At 34.4% G+C, this 15,571-nt stretch overlaps 1 long non-coding RNA gene across 1 annotated transcript; it reads left to right on the top strand.

Moving 5' to 3' along the window:
* The first annotated feature begins 13,276 nt into the window (after nucleotides 1–13,276).
* On the top strand, nucleotides 13,277–15,369 carry LOC120781471. The gene is made up of 6 exons (XR_005706076.1): nucleotides 13,277–13,315; nucleotides 13,375–13,590; nucleotides 13,641–14,040; nucleotides 14,098–14,200; nucleotides 14,275–14,798; nucleotides 15,209–15,369. It is a non-coding gene; the product is annotated as an uncharacterized LOC120781471 (long non-coding RNA).
* Nucleotides 15,370–15,571: the final 202 nt, after the last annotated feature.

Below are 15,571 nucleotides of genomic sequence, written 5' to 3'. Positions count from 1 at the left end.
GTCTCTGTTACTGTTGTTATTTGCACTTTCTCTAGATTTGGTGGTGCTACGAAGATTGTGTCCCAATGGACTGAAGGGTTGTCTTTATATGTTGTTCCCGCTATCGTGACGGAACAATTCGTGTAGTGGAGAAGGGAGGTTCCTTCAATTGTGAACTTTTGCCCACAATCAGAGGTTATCGGTAGTCCCTTTACGTTGATAACCATTATATAATTATCTTCCGGTTGGAATATATTCGATGTGGGCCCCACATCGTTCACAGGACATATTGGTGTTTTATTATTCAAGATTCTACCGATACAAGTAGAATTATTGGTGTTTTCGAAGTCATTTGACCTCTTGCAGTAATACACGTTCTCAATTTTTGAGCGAATCTCTGTTAAGTACTGGAGCTCGTGGTTATTGTAACTTACGTATTTGTTTTAATTACTTTCGTATTATTCATAGGAAGAGGAATGAGATGGAAAAGCGAATTCGTACTTTTAGCCAAATTTGGTGGTTTTATATTAAAAATTAGGTTGCTGATATTATAATATGCTTGGAGTTCCAGAAGTTCGTAAAGGTGTCCGTCGAAACTAAGTCAATATTCTGGGACGTAAAATAGGGTCTTATTTCATGCAATTCATCTGGATGAAGAATAAGCTTTGATACTATACCAAGCTTTGCGAGCATTACAGCTTCTATTATGTCAGAGATATGGTTCAATAATAAATCTATATTATAATCAAGCTGATTCATGTATTGGATTTCTAATAGCGCATTGTCTTCTTTTAGAATATGATTAGTTGTTTTTGCTGAGAGTTTTTCTAAAAATTTTGTAATGCTTTCCTGATTGTTATTTATATGCTCTGCCAAATTTTCAAACCTCTGTATCATTTGTATATTCAAACTTTTTTGATTTTCCTCTCTTATTTTTGAATTTAATGTTGTGTCCTGGAGTTCTTGTATTTGTTTATTTATAGTCATTGCGTCATTTGCGTCCATGTTCCCAGTTACATATTTTATTACAGAGCCTAAGCCGTTGAATAGTCCTCGTTTTGTACGTTTATATGGATTTATTGTCTGAGTCCCTTAAGTTTCAGCTTACAAATTTTAGCAGCATCTTTTAGAAGGCTATTTTTTTCAAATCAGATTCAATCGTTCTCGCGTGTCCAATCTTCAGGGCAATCATATTCTGGTCTTTGTCAAAATTTTGTATTTCCAAGACTTGTCCATAAGCAAAGGCTATTCTAAAGGTAAATAATTGTTTATTATTTTCGTGGTATCAGTTTAATTTTTGATTTGTGTAATTTTTTGTCTTTAGTAGTTTGTAAAGTAACGTCATTAACTTTTAATACTTTATGTTTTGAGAATCGTGCAGTTATTTTGTTTCTCCTACATTCTTTCCTATATATATCCTCTTCTTTGTTCCTACACTCTGGAGGTTTCCTAGATTTATTAAGACGACTAATATTTTTTAATTTAGCTTTCATAACTTTTTCTTTAATTATGGGGTATAGTTTTTCTTTAAATTCATTTAACTTAACTAAAAATTCGTGTTTGTTGTCGTATTTTATGTCTCTTGAGAAGTTATACGGTCTTCCAAAGAATAACTCATATGGTGTAAATTTTGTAGATGAATGGATTGTATTATTGTAAGTTATAAACGTCTCATCTAATATCTCTTCCTGATCTAATGCCATTTTCTTGGATTTTCTGGTTGTCATTATAATTCTGTATATTTCAGTTAGGGTTGAATGAAGTCGTTCTACTGGAGAGTTGCTACTGGATTGTTGAAATGATGTGAAGTGAAGTATAATTTCATCTTGTCTACAAAAATCTTTAAAAATGTTAGATGTAAATTCGGTACCCTTATCACAAACAATTTTCTTAGGTATTCCCGCAAGGTTCATAAATGTTTTTAAAGCTTTGAGCACACAAACGCTTGTTCTGGATGGTAATGTATAGCTTGTCGCATATTTAGAAAATTTATCGATGATGGTCAAAATACATTTACTATTTATAGTATATATGTCAATGTGCAAAATTTGAAGAGGTTCGTTTGGTGTTTCTGTAACTTGGAATTCTAATTTTGGTGGGTGTCTGTCGTATTTGAGTGTATTGCAAATTTCACAATTATTTAAAGTTTTATTTATTGTAGATTGCTTAAGGGGAAAATAATATTGTCTCTTTAAGTATTCATAAATTTCGGTAATTTTTTTATGGTTCCTATTTTCATGACAGGTACGAATTAGTTCAACTGTTTATCATTGTCAGTTACATCTGATAGGATTTTAGTGCATCGGACGATACGAAATTGTTTTCCATTTGAAAAGTATTTTGAGTATATCAGTTGAATAATTCTGAAAGTTGGTTCATCGGAGAAGATGGCAGTTAGTTTACCTGAGGGTATAAATTTTTTGAAAGCCTGAACTATTGTGTCTTGAGAAAATTCTGTTTCTCTTATAGTTCTACATTGTTTGTTTCTAAAGATGGTTTCAACAGTCACACTGGGTTTTTTGTCAGATCTTTCTAATAAAAGTTGCAAGTTGAATTCATTTAAAGGTTTTTCTGAAATTGGTATGTCATCATTCACATTTTCCTTACATGAATGTATTGTAGACAGTTCTTCCGAATCACACAAATTTATATCAGCGGTTTTATCATGGTCTAATTTTATCCTGCTCAATGCTTCTGCGTTACTGTTCAATTTTCCTTTTTTGTATACGATCTCGTAGTCATACTCTTCCAACTCTTCTAGCCATGTAAGTGGTCAGTAATTATTTTAAATTTACGACCGAAGAGATATGGGCGGAAATATTTGGTTGCCCACACTATGGCTAAAAGCTCTTCCTCAATAGTGGAATAGTTAATCTCACTCTCAGAAAGAGTCCTACTTGCGTAGCAAATAGGTTTGTCACTACCTATGTGACCTTGAGAAAGGACTGCTCCAAGCGCAATGTTACTTGCGTCTGTTGTGAGTAAAAATGGCTTTGTGAAATCAGGGTATTGCAGTATTGGATCGTTCATTAAAATATTCTTGCATGTTTCGAAAGCTTCTAGATATCTGGCTTTTAATGTTATGCTTCTGCCAATTTTTAAGCATTCTGTCATTGGTTTTGCAAGTCTTGCCAGGTTCGGGATAAACTTCCTATAATAACTAAGTAGGCCTATGAACGATTTTATTTCACGATTAGTTCTTGGAATTGGAAATTTCTGGATAGCTTCTATTTTTGTCGGATCCGGTTTTATGCCTTTCGTCGTAACTACGTGTCCTAAAACAGCAATTTCTTTTCGCATAAACTCTGATTTGTCCATCTGGACCTTAAAATTTGAACATCTTAACTTTAGAAAGACTTTTCTAGATTCTCAATATGTTCCTGGAGGAACGTCGAAAATATAATAATGTCACCTAAATACACTAGACAGATTTTTCCAACCAAATCATTTAGGACATTATCCGTAACCCTCTGGAAAGTTGAGGGTGCGTTTTTTAAGCCAAAAGGCATTCTTACGTATTCGTAGTGACCCCCTTCCACAGTAAAGGCTGTTTTTGATATATCCCGTGGATCCATTTTAATTTGATGGAAGCCACTTGCTAAGTCGAAAGTCGAAAAGTAAAGGCATTTGCCCAGTTTATCCAAGATCTGAGATATGTTCGGCAGTGGGAACCTGTCCGAGACGATTTTCTCGTTCAACTTCCTGTAGTCAGTGACCAGTCTCCATTTCGTCTTCCCCAATGCGTGCTTCTTTTTTTGAACAATCCAAACTGGAGAGCTCCATGGGGAAAAACTCTCTGTCTCCAAACTTCCTCTTTGTGAACGAAAGGATACCTGTAAGACCTAGTATGGATAGGAATATCGTCCGTCGTCCTAATTCTGTGTTTTATTTCATTTGCAAACGTCAACTCCTCTCTATAAAAGATATTACTATATTTAGTACATAGATTCAAAAGTGTATGCTTTTCATCGCCATTCAGATGTTTCATTCGGAGTAAGTCAGATAAATTTGCAATTCTTTCACTGTTTGATTTGCATTATATTAAAGTTATTAAGTTCGAGGAAGTTTTCTGAATCATACGGACTTGTTTCAGGGGTTGTTTGGTCATTCCCCGTGGGATTAACAACTTCTATTGTACTAAACCGGTCTTTCGCAAAGTATATGCCTGGAGAAATAAATAAGCCGTTGTCCAAAGTTGTTGTATTTATCATAATATCTCCTTCTTTAGAATCAACTGGCAGTTTTACGATTTGTTTCGAATTTGTCTGTATTGTGAATTTATCAGAGGAATAATTTGGTTTAATTTTAAGAGGTATTGTAATATTATTTGTAATTAGTATTTTATTTTCAAGATCAATTTTAGCTTTAATTTTTGTCAGAAAATTTAAGCCTAACAGTCCGTCAAAATAATCATGGAATTTAAAAACTAAGAATGTAAGAGTTCCTGTTTTCCTGATTTCTTTGAAAATAGGTAATGTCACTTGCTTGTCAATTATATATTTATGTAAGATAGTAGATATAGTTATTGGAATACAATTCTTGATATCTAAGGAATTATAAATTCCGGGTTTGTAAATGAAGAAGAAGCTCCGGTATCTATTAGGAATCTTAATTGTCTGCCAAATGGAGAGCTTATACTGATATAAGGTAAAATACTGCTATGTTTATTGCAGTCTATATATCCTGTTTGTTTCTTGAGCTTACTGTAAAAAATCCTGATTATATTGTAAATAATCAATATTGTAATTTTCTAATTGGTCCAGGTTTATCTTGTTAGCGTGGTCAAGACATGGGATAGAGCTTTCATTTCGAAGACTTCTAAATTCGTTAATATTATTCATTTCATTCCTATTTATTATCCTACTAAATTGAGTGCTTGGGCTAGTTTTAAATTTGTTTGTGCCCTTTTCAAATTTTGAAAATCCACTACCGGTATCCATAGGTTCTGGTGGGGGCTGTGATTGCCTCCAATTTGTTTGTCTCGAAAAATTATCGAAGCGTTGGCTGGGTTTAAAGTTTGAAAAATTCTCGCGGTGTACTTGGGAATTTTGGGGTAACAAATTACGATTCTGATTGTTTGAATTTGGCTCAAAACTATTGTTATTAACATAGTAAGGTCTGGTTGAAAAATTAGAATATCTTTTAGGTTAGTAATAATTTTCTTGTCTTGGTGCATTATTTACAAAATTTTGTGGATATTTAGGATATGGATTATATTGGTAATTTGGTCTCCATTGAGGATATTTGGGTTTACTCAAATTGGACCTAATATAATGAATATTCTGTTCTCTGATGCAGTAGTCAAGGGCAATCGGCAATGATTCTGGTTTCATTGCTCTAATCGTAGATCCCATAGGTTCCCGAAAACCCGACAAAAATGAGTTTAGGCACATTTCAGAAAATAGATTTCTCTTTGCATTAATTACATTAGTGTCGGACTCATGGATAGATAAATTATTAGACAAGGCTGATTGGATTTCCATTATTTCGCTGTAATATTTTTCAATCGGCTTGCCGTATTATTTTAAACAATGAAGGTATCTAATTAGGGATGTTTCTGTCCTTTTATCTGAATAATGCGATATCAAGTTTCCTCTGATCTCATCCCAACTGAGGGATGTGCCATACATGTTTAAGACTTCGTTGGCTTGACCATCTATTTTATTTCTTATGGCCCTCAAGAGGATTAGTCCATGAGGAGTGTTATCTGCTCCACTAATGTGAAGAAGTATTTCTTCCACATTACTAATGAATTCGTGGAGGAATCTTGGATTACCATCAAATTTGGGTAGGTCCTTGATTGCATCTGGAATTCTAAGTGAGTTAAAAATGTCGATATTATTCATGTTGTTACTATTAGTTGTCGTTTGAGTCCCTGATATACTTGGAACTTCTGTATTTGAAAGCATATTAAAATTTAATGTAATGTCCTCGGATATAACGGGTAGGCTTCTTGGCTTAAAAATCTTAAAACTTTTAGGATATGGAAAATATGTAGATTTACTACTCATCAAAAATAATAACTTGTTTTATTTACGTAACATAATTTGGTTCCGATTGATAGGAATTTGCAATCAAATAATGCCTACACAAAAATAATTTATTTCGATTTTTTTTTATTATATATATGTATGTAATTAATTTTTATTTAACTTTTCCCTTTCTTCCTTTTTAATTTTATTTATTTTGACAATGTATGTTATATTTTCTTTTAAATTGTATATTATATTTTTTTAATGATCTTTCCAATCTTTCTTTTGTAATAATACACTTATTATACCACTTATTTTCACTGTAGCCTTATACCAACATGCTCTTGATATTTGTTCTCCGTTCGATATTCCTTCGAATTTTTGAACAGGCGGCCCCTTATGTGGTCCAAGGATTTAATTATTAACAAAGATATTATTTTGTTAGCACTTTAAGTTAAGTTTCAACCCGAACCGTTGGCTTTTCGACTGCGCCAGTTATGTTACTATGTTCCTTCGTTAAATAAAACACCTTATCTCTTCGAAGGTTACACCAATAATAATCTTTATTTTAAAATTAATTTTACATGAAGGTAAATAAGTAAAAGAAATTTGATGAGTCAAGAAAAATACAGTGAAGATTAAAACAATAATAATTGTATAAAAGTTGGTAAACAGGAAGTATCAATTACAATTGTTGCAATGTTTTAAATTTGATGAGTCAATAAAAATAATAAAGTACAATAAGAAAATAAATGTAATGATTTGTTGTTATAGTTTTATTGGTGTCTTCTGGGTTTTGGTGGGGGTTGATGTGACGATACAACTCCCGCGTTGGCAGGATAACTCTTTATAGGATCATCTAAAGTGAAAAAAATACAAGTTTTAGTTAAAACCTTAACTTAGATCTTGAACAAAGGAAACATGCTGAAAATTGAATTTTCGGCAAATATTTTTACAAAAAAATGGGAAGACTTTAGTATACCGCCCCAGGATTTCGGGAATAAAATGGGTATGGTCGGATAGACGAGATTCTCCAGATCAAGAATAGCCGCAGGAAGCTTATAGTTTTCGAGATATTCGCGTTTAAAGTTTAAAATTGTTACTATTTTAATTACGTATTTTCTCGATATAAAATTAATTTTGCACTTATACTTTTCACTTTTATATCCACTAGTACTTCAGTAATTCGTTTGTACACATTTATTTTACATAATATAGCACAAAAACAGTTTTAATTCAATATTTAACTTATTTGTTAAAATTTATTTACTTAACAATAACGAAAGAGCTACAAATTGTCAAATATTCAGTGTTACCTTATCGACATCATTTGCAAAATAACTAAAAGAAAAAAAGTAAACAGATTATACCCCAAATACGAGAATCAACAACGTATAAAAATAAATCGGCCGCGCTTCAAAAAAAATCACCCTGGTCGGACAAATACCAGGGCGTATCAGATTTTTTTTTGCGTTGAACTCCTTTTTGTGTGGGCGGCCTTCGGGCGCGCTTCAAAAAAATAACCCTGGTCGGACAAACACCGCGGTGTATCAGATTTTTTTTCCTCCTTTAGAACTCATTTTTACATAGGCGACCTTCAGGCCGCTTAAATATATTTATATATTTTTTATTGTTTATCAACGATTATGTTTCTTGTATTTAGGGTATAATCTTTCTTTCTATTTTTTTGTTAGTTTGTAAAATATATTAGTTTGGTAACACTGATTATTTGACAGTTTGTAACTCATTTTGTTATTCATAAATAATCAGAATTCAACAATAAGTTAAATGTATAATAAAAGCTATTTTTGCACTATGTTATATAAAATAAACTAGAGGACCCGTCCACGCTTCACTGTGGCTGATACATAAATAATACTACTACTACCATCTATATGATTTCTATTAGTTGGATTATAATTATTAGTGTTGTAAAACTTACTTTTACCGCAGGGAGCCGGAATAAATAAAATACTTTGGTTATAGTTCATATGACCGTTCACATCAAGAGTTTATTAAGAACTAACAAAATGGATTACAAAAATCTTAAACGTAACCGAAAAACGTTGTTGTTGTAAGGGGAAAACTATGGCCAATCGTGGTTGCCAGATTCTTCAACACTCCTCCTCAACAACAATGATTTTCTTTTCAATATCAAAAGTTATTGTTTCATTCCAAGTAATTCAATTAATTTTACATGTTTTGATTTACAAAGATTTTTAGTCAGAATATCTGCTGGCATATTATCTGTACTTAAATATTTTAAATCAATTACATTATCTTTTACAACTTGTCGTATATAATGAAATCTTATATCAATATGCTTACTTCGATTGTGGTAAACTGGATTCTGCGCTAAATGTTGTGAACTCAGATTATCACCATACATTACGAACGCACCCTTGCTTTTGTAGCAATCCATTTCATACAACAAATTTTTCAAATAAACTGCCTCCTTGGCTGCCGCCGATAACGCCATGTACTCAGCTTCGGTACTGCTTAAAGCAACTGTCACCTGTTTCTTACTCTCCCAAGAGAATACACAACCTGCTAAAGTGAAGGCATAGCCGGTATAGGACCTTCTGTCATCTACGCTGCTGCCCCAATCTGCATCTACGAAGCCCTCTGCTTGCTTACCCATCTTTCTGAAATGAAGCTTTAAATTTTTCGTTGCAGAAAGATACCTTAGTACATGTTTTGCCGCTGTCTCATGTTCGATATGAGGATCGCAATTTCTTTGCGCCAACTTGCTGACTGAATGTAAGATGTCGGGTCTTGTCGTTACTGCTAAATACATCAACGCGCCAATAAGAGACTGGTATTCTGTAGCATTAACTCTTTCGCATTCAATTGTAGAACATTGAATCTTAAAACCAGGATCAAGTGGAGTAGATGCCCCGCGACACTGCTCCATACCATACTGCTTCAACAAATTTTGTACGTACTGAGAGTGACCAACAGATATATCACCTACGCTGCCAACACGTTCAATCTCCATTCCAAGAAAATGTTGTATTCTGCCTTTGTCAACAATATCGAAACCCTTAGCGATTTGTCTCTTTATCGCCAATAGGTCTGTCTCGCTCGAACTTGCCACGATAATGTCGTCAACGTAAACAGCAATGAAGTTAAAACTTTTATCAATATTTTTCGTATAAAGGCATGGCTCATTCTGACACTGCTTGAAACCAATGGATTTTAAAGTGATGTCCAACTTACGGTTCCATTCTCTGCCAGACTGCTTTAAACCATATATTGCTTTCTTTAATTTAAGCACACGATTAGGATATTTGGAATCGATAAACCCTTCTGGTTGTTCCATATACACCTCATCGTCTATCTCGCTGTTAAGATACGCCGTTGATACATCCAGTTGATGCATATATAGTTCCTTTTCAGCTGCCAATGCAAACAGCATCCGTATAGTAGCATAACGTACAACAGGGGAAAATGTTTCGTTGTAATCAACGCCATACCGCTGGCTACACCCCTTTGCAACCAACCTCGCTTTGTATCGCTCAATGTTTCCATGTTTGTCTCTTTTTTCATTAAAAACCCATTTACAAGGAATTTTTCGTTTTCCAATTGGCAAATCGGTTAATGCCCACGTTTGGTTTCTAATAAGAGATTCGTATTCACTGTTCATAGCCTCTTGCCAGCGTTTACAATTCTTGCTTAACATTGCTTCTTTTACAGTGTTCGGTATCTTGCCACTGCTATCAGCTAGATTTACCGTGTGAAACTGTTTGCTCGGACGGCCAGGTTTGCCAGTACGAAGAATTTTCGGTCTACCTCTTCTTCGTTTTTCGTTTGCATCGTTCTCACTTGTGCTATCATATATGATCTCGTTATCATCCTGCACTTCAAGTTCTTCACCTATTTCATTTTCTGCTTCTGAAGCTGTTTCATATTGCTCCTCCTCAATATGATCATTCGCCTCTCTTTCAACGTTTAAACTTTCTTCACCATGCGACTTTCGTACTGTTTCTATTTCAACTAGAACTCGTTCTACTTCCTTTTCTTGTACGCTTCCTGTCGTAGATTCATCAAAAATGACATCTCGCTTTTCAACTATTCGTCTCTCACTGCAATCGTACAAACGATATGCTTTTGCTGTCAAAGAGTAACCAACAAATGTGTACTCTTTACCCTTTTCACGAAACTTATTGTGTTGATTTTTAATTAGACCAACTGCTTTTGAACCAAATATTCTCATATGTCGTACATTTGGCTTATAGCCCGTCCAAACTTCGTATGGTGTTTTATCACCAAGTGGTCTAGTCACTGAACGATTTCGAATATAGACTGCAGTTGCCACAGCTTCAGCCCACAACGACTCACAAAGTCCAGCCTGCACAAGCATACTGCGAGCCATCTCTACGATCGTACGATTCGCGCGTTCCGCTACTCCGTTCTGTTGAGGCGTATAGGGGACTGTCAACTGTCTTTGTATACCACTTGCGTTAAGGAAATCATCGAACTCACGGTTGACATACTCAGTGCCATTGTCACTTCTTAACACCTTAATTCGCTTCTCTGTTTGACATTCTACTAGACTTTTAAACAATTTGAATTTCTCCAGTACCTCATTTTTATGTTTCAAAAAATAAACAAACATACGTTTCGATTTGTCGTCTATAAAAGTTGTAAAATAACGCGCACCACCCAGAGACACTTTTGGCATAGGCCCACATACATCTGAATGAATTATGTCTAACAAATTCATCGAACTATGCCCACTGTTTTGTGGAAATGGCTTTGAACTTATTTTTGTCTTCATGCACACGTCACAGTTTATGGTTTTTGGTACATTTTTTAAATCTAACCCATTCACCATTTTCTTATTAGACAGTTCTTTTAGGCTTGAAAAATTCAAGTGTCCATAGCGTTTATGCCAAGTCATAAAATTCTCTTCTGCTATACCGAAACACGAATACTCACTCTTGCAGTCAAATATATATAAATTATTTCTCTTTAGAGCTTTTAACACAACCTTAGATTTTTGATTTCTTATTATCGCACAGTCACTTTCAAAACAAATAGTTACACCATTGGCAATTGCTTTTCCAACCGATATGAAATTCCCCGCCATATTCGGCACATATAACACGTCTTTTAAATATATTTTGCAATTTGCCTGTATTTCGACTGTTCCTACACCTATCGCGTCTACGTAATTGTCCGATGCTAGCATCACTCTCTCTTTACTTTGTCTGAGAGAAACAAACATACTTCGCTCACTGCATATGTGAGTGGACGCACCACTATCAATGCACCACGATGATCTTTTGAAACCCGACCTATCTGTCGCCGCTAGCACTGCAAATGAACACTTTTCATTATAATCGGTGTTTTTGTCCTTTTTCGGCACTTTACATTTTGAGGCCATATGCCCACGCTTGCCACAGTTGAAACACTTTCCGCTGAACTGTTTCTTCGATGTATTATTATCCCTTTGAATTTGCGAGAAAAGCTTGCTGATTGACTACTGCAATGCTTTCTTTTTCTTTTTCAGACTGTCTGTCGTACTCTTCCAATAGCTTCACTTTTATAATTTCAAACGTTGGGAATGAATCACGCGTTTCCATCGCAATGACGAAATTCTCGAAATTTCTCGACAAACTGGATAATAGAATGATAACCAGCAGCTCATCACTTAACTTTATGTCTAGCTCAGCTAACTTGTCTGAAACGCTAACAAACTCCTGTATATGTTGAACCATTGACATACCTTCAGTCATACTGAGGCTGAGTAACCGTTTATATAAGCTTACTTTTCGTATTGGACCACTGGGCTTATACACATTTTTTAACTTATTCCACGCTTCTAATGCACTGGTAGTGTTCTTTACGTACCCTAATTGTGATGGTTTTACACTTAACATAATTGTTGCCAAAGCCTTCTCGTTTTCGACTTTCCACTTGGCCAACAATAGCGCATCCTCTGGTTTAGCAAAATCACCACTAACCACAGTCCAAATATCCGCGTGCACCAAAACACATTGCATTTGTATGCACCACGTATCGTAGTTGGTATCATCTAACTTCTCTATTTGATATAACGAACTCATATTGTATTTTTAAAATGACAAACACTTTATGCGACGCACGCAAAACCGAATTATTAGTATATAGTTTTTATTTAATTCCGACGTAGGTCCTGGGCCCATAACCTGTTGTAAAACTTACTTTTACCGCAGGGAGCCGGAATAAATAAAATACTTTGGTTATAGTTCATATGACCGTTCACATCAAGAGTTTATTAAGAACTAACAAAATGGATTACAAAAATCTTAAACGTAACCGAAAAACGTTGTTGTTGTAAGGGGAAAACTATGGCCAATCGTGGTTGCCAGATTCTTCAACAATTAGTTAATGAGATATAGCATTATTGTGAAGCAACTTGTGTTGGTTGACAAAAAAATGGATAACAAAGCATTTCGTGTGTTAATAAAGCATTGCTTTTTTGGGGAAAATACTGTTGAATTTGGGCTCAGGGAAATCCACCTTTGAAAAGATATTTGATAAGCTGGAAACAGGCGAAATGAGCAAAGTAGGTGTTTCGCAAGTTCATAATCCAACAAAAACAACGAATAACTGATTCTGAGAAGTGTTTAAGGGCTAATCTAATTGGAATAAAGCCGAAATTTTTCGTCAGTGATAGAAATATAGCTCCATCAATTAACACTGGAGTCCAATCGTCTCTGGCGTGGAAAAACGAAAAAGGCTGCTGGAAAGGTTATGACATCAGTCTTTTGGGATGCACGTGGTATAATACATACTCAACGACTAAATACTGAGCCAGTTATAATCTATTTCACTGCGTGTTTGGTTGCAGTTCTTTTCTTCTTTTCCAAATATTTAGCAATTGCATTATTTTTGAGAAAACTCTGTTTAAAATTGTACGCTTATGTATATTCAAATGATTCCTACAAACATGAATTTTGAACAAATGCTTATGATTTTAAATAATTTAAAATATATTTTTTTTATTTATGAGTTGTAATAAACTTTGACATAAAGAGATAAAAAGTATCCTATGTCCTTACCCTGGTTATAAGCTACCTCTCCACCAATTTTCAGCCAAATCGGTTCAGCCGTTCTTGAGTTATAAATGGTGTAACTAACAACTTTCTTTTATATACATATATAGATGTCAGGTTTTTTTTATTGTTTTTTTTTTGAAGAAATTAAATATTCAAATGATTCTTATACTATGTTCGGACCAACATTGAAAACATTTTGAAAACACATTTTTGTGTTGTGGAACGTAAGTCGTTCGGACCGACAATTTGTGTTTTCGCTGAGTTTTCACTGACAGCTCACAAATTTTTTTGTTTGTTTACATTTGAGCAACGAGAATGGTAAGTTTTAAAATCCTTAATATTTGCTTATAATTAATACTAAAGATCGTGTTTTTTAGAATTCTGAGAAAAAGATGTTAATTGCGAAAGCATTGGTTTTAAGAAGCCAAATAAATATCCTGCTCATCGACAATTCTTCAAGAGAACTATTGGAATGTCTTACTACTCAGCACCATGCCTTGGCAAAAAAGATAGCCGAGTTAAAGAAACAACATCTAATCGTATTAGATTTAAAAAAGGACCTTGGGATGCCGATTAATTCATGTTGGACAAAAGTGTGTATATGTTCCTATTGATGCAATCAATTATATATTATTAATTCCAGCAATGTAAGAATCAGTTTTGGGAACACGATTGCCAACGAAACGGATCTGCTTTTTTTAAAGAGAACTTTCGCATGAACCGAAGTTCCTTTGATAAATTATGTGACATCCTCCGCCCGTTACAAAAAATGGATACAAATTACCGAAAAGCTATTCCTATCGAGAAAAGAGTGGCTATAACATTTTTTGCTTTAGGGTCATCTGCAGAGTATCGTAGTATCGCCAACATGTTCGGTGTAGGAAAATCTACGGTTTGCGAAATTTTACTGGAATTTTGCACTGAAATCTGGAGATTACTGCAGCCATCCTGTTTTAAAATGTTGCCTCTAAACAGAGAAAATATAATCGAATTGGTGACTGGTTTCGAGGTAATTGGATTCCCAAAATGCTTAGGAGCAATTGGTAAATATTGAATATAAAATCTTAAATTTGCGCTAATGTTATAATAATTGTTTACAGACGGATGCCACATTGAGATTCATCCATAATCTGACGGAGCTGTTGATTATTATAATTATAAAGGATGGTATTCCACCGTTTTAATGCCATTAGTTGATGCTAAGTAAAGTCTAAAAACTCAATATATGTACATATGTATAAGTACATACATAAGTAATGTTTGCAATGTATTTTCAGAAACCGTTTTACTTACATAAACGTAGGAAGTCCCGGGCGATGTAATGACTCTCAAATTTATGAGACGTCATCACTTAAAAAAGAAATGGATAGTTGTCCTTTACTAAGCGAAATGTCTAGAGAAATTTCAGGCGTAAATGTGCCAGTATTCATTATTGGGGATTCGGCTTTTCGATTTAGCAAACAACTAATGAAACCGCAATCATTTAGCGTAAATCAAAATAATGGTGAGAAGGTATTCAACTACGCTCTTTCGAAAACACGTAGAGTTGTCGAAAATGCTTTCGGACACCTCAAGGCCCGCTTTCGACGCATCGGAAAAGGAATTGACAACTCTGTATGGAACTCCATAATAAAAGCATGTTGCGTCCTTCACAATTTTTTAAATGATAACAACGACTCGCTAAACGCTAAATGGTTACGCGCTTTGGAAGAGTTGGAGACTAGACGCCAGAATCCGGAGAATTCCAGAGAATCCAGAATTAATGGAGAAATGATTCGGACAGCACTTTGAACAAATTGTGGTAAGTACACGTGCATATTGTATCACAATATCTATATTTTACACAATTACATATACATTAAATCAAAGATAAAGTTGTACACACCAAACAAAATTCAATTTTATTTTCCATATAAAAACTAATACATATCAACGTTAAACATATATTATTAAACAGAAAATACTTATATTCATTAATTTTTTTATTTATTTAGAAATTGAAGTAATCGTTCATTGGTTTCTTTAGAATCTTTTATATATTGTTCCATCATTTCGGTTTTTTATTATCATCTTCAACCATTTTTTTTGTTAAGAACTTAATTTCTTTGCTGGTTTCAATGGATTGCTGACTTGCTTTCTCGAGCTGTTTTTCAATTTATTCAAATTTTTTTAATATTATGCACTGAAAATGATTCCTTCTTTTATTAATAGCATCACCCGGCTCCGGAGACGGTACTGGTAGCGAAGAAGTATCGCTTGGCGACATCGGCATAGCTGAGGGCGATGGTAGGCAAACCGGTGATGACAATGGAGATGCAGCAACGAATGTAGAAAACGCAGCCGTTTCCACCGAAATTTGGAGTGGTTCAGAGTTAGTAGAACCTTTTTAAAAATGTATATATGTATGTAAATATAAATAATAAATTGAATTACAAAACAAATGTATCTTACTTTGAAAACTTTCCTCCACTAAGCTCTCGGCGTTGTAGCTGACGTACGGCAACAGTATGGCTCTCATTTTATCATAAAGTGGCCACTGCGAGGGAGAATCGCCAGTTGACCCGACTGCTGTCT

Source organism: Bactrocera tryoni, unplaced genomic scaffold (genome assembly GCF_016617805.1).
Source record: "Bactrocera tryoni isolate S06 unplaced genomic scaffold, CSIRO_BtryS06_freeze2 scaffold_7, whole genome shotgun sequence".
Lineage (NCBI taxonomy): Eukaryota > Metazoa > Arthropoda > Insecta > Diptera > Tephritidae > Bactrocera > Bactrocera tryoni.
The sequence above is the reverse complement of the archived record's forward strand: the minus strand, read 5'-3'. Positions and strand labels throughout refer to the sequence as shown.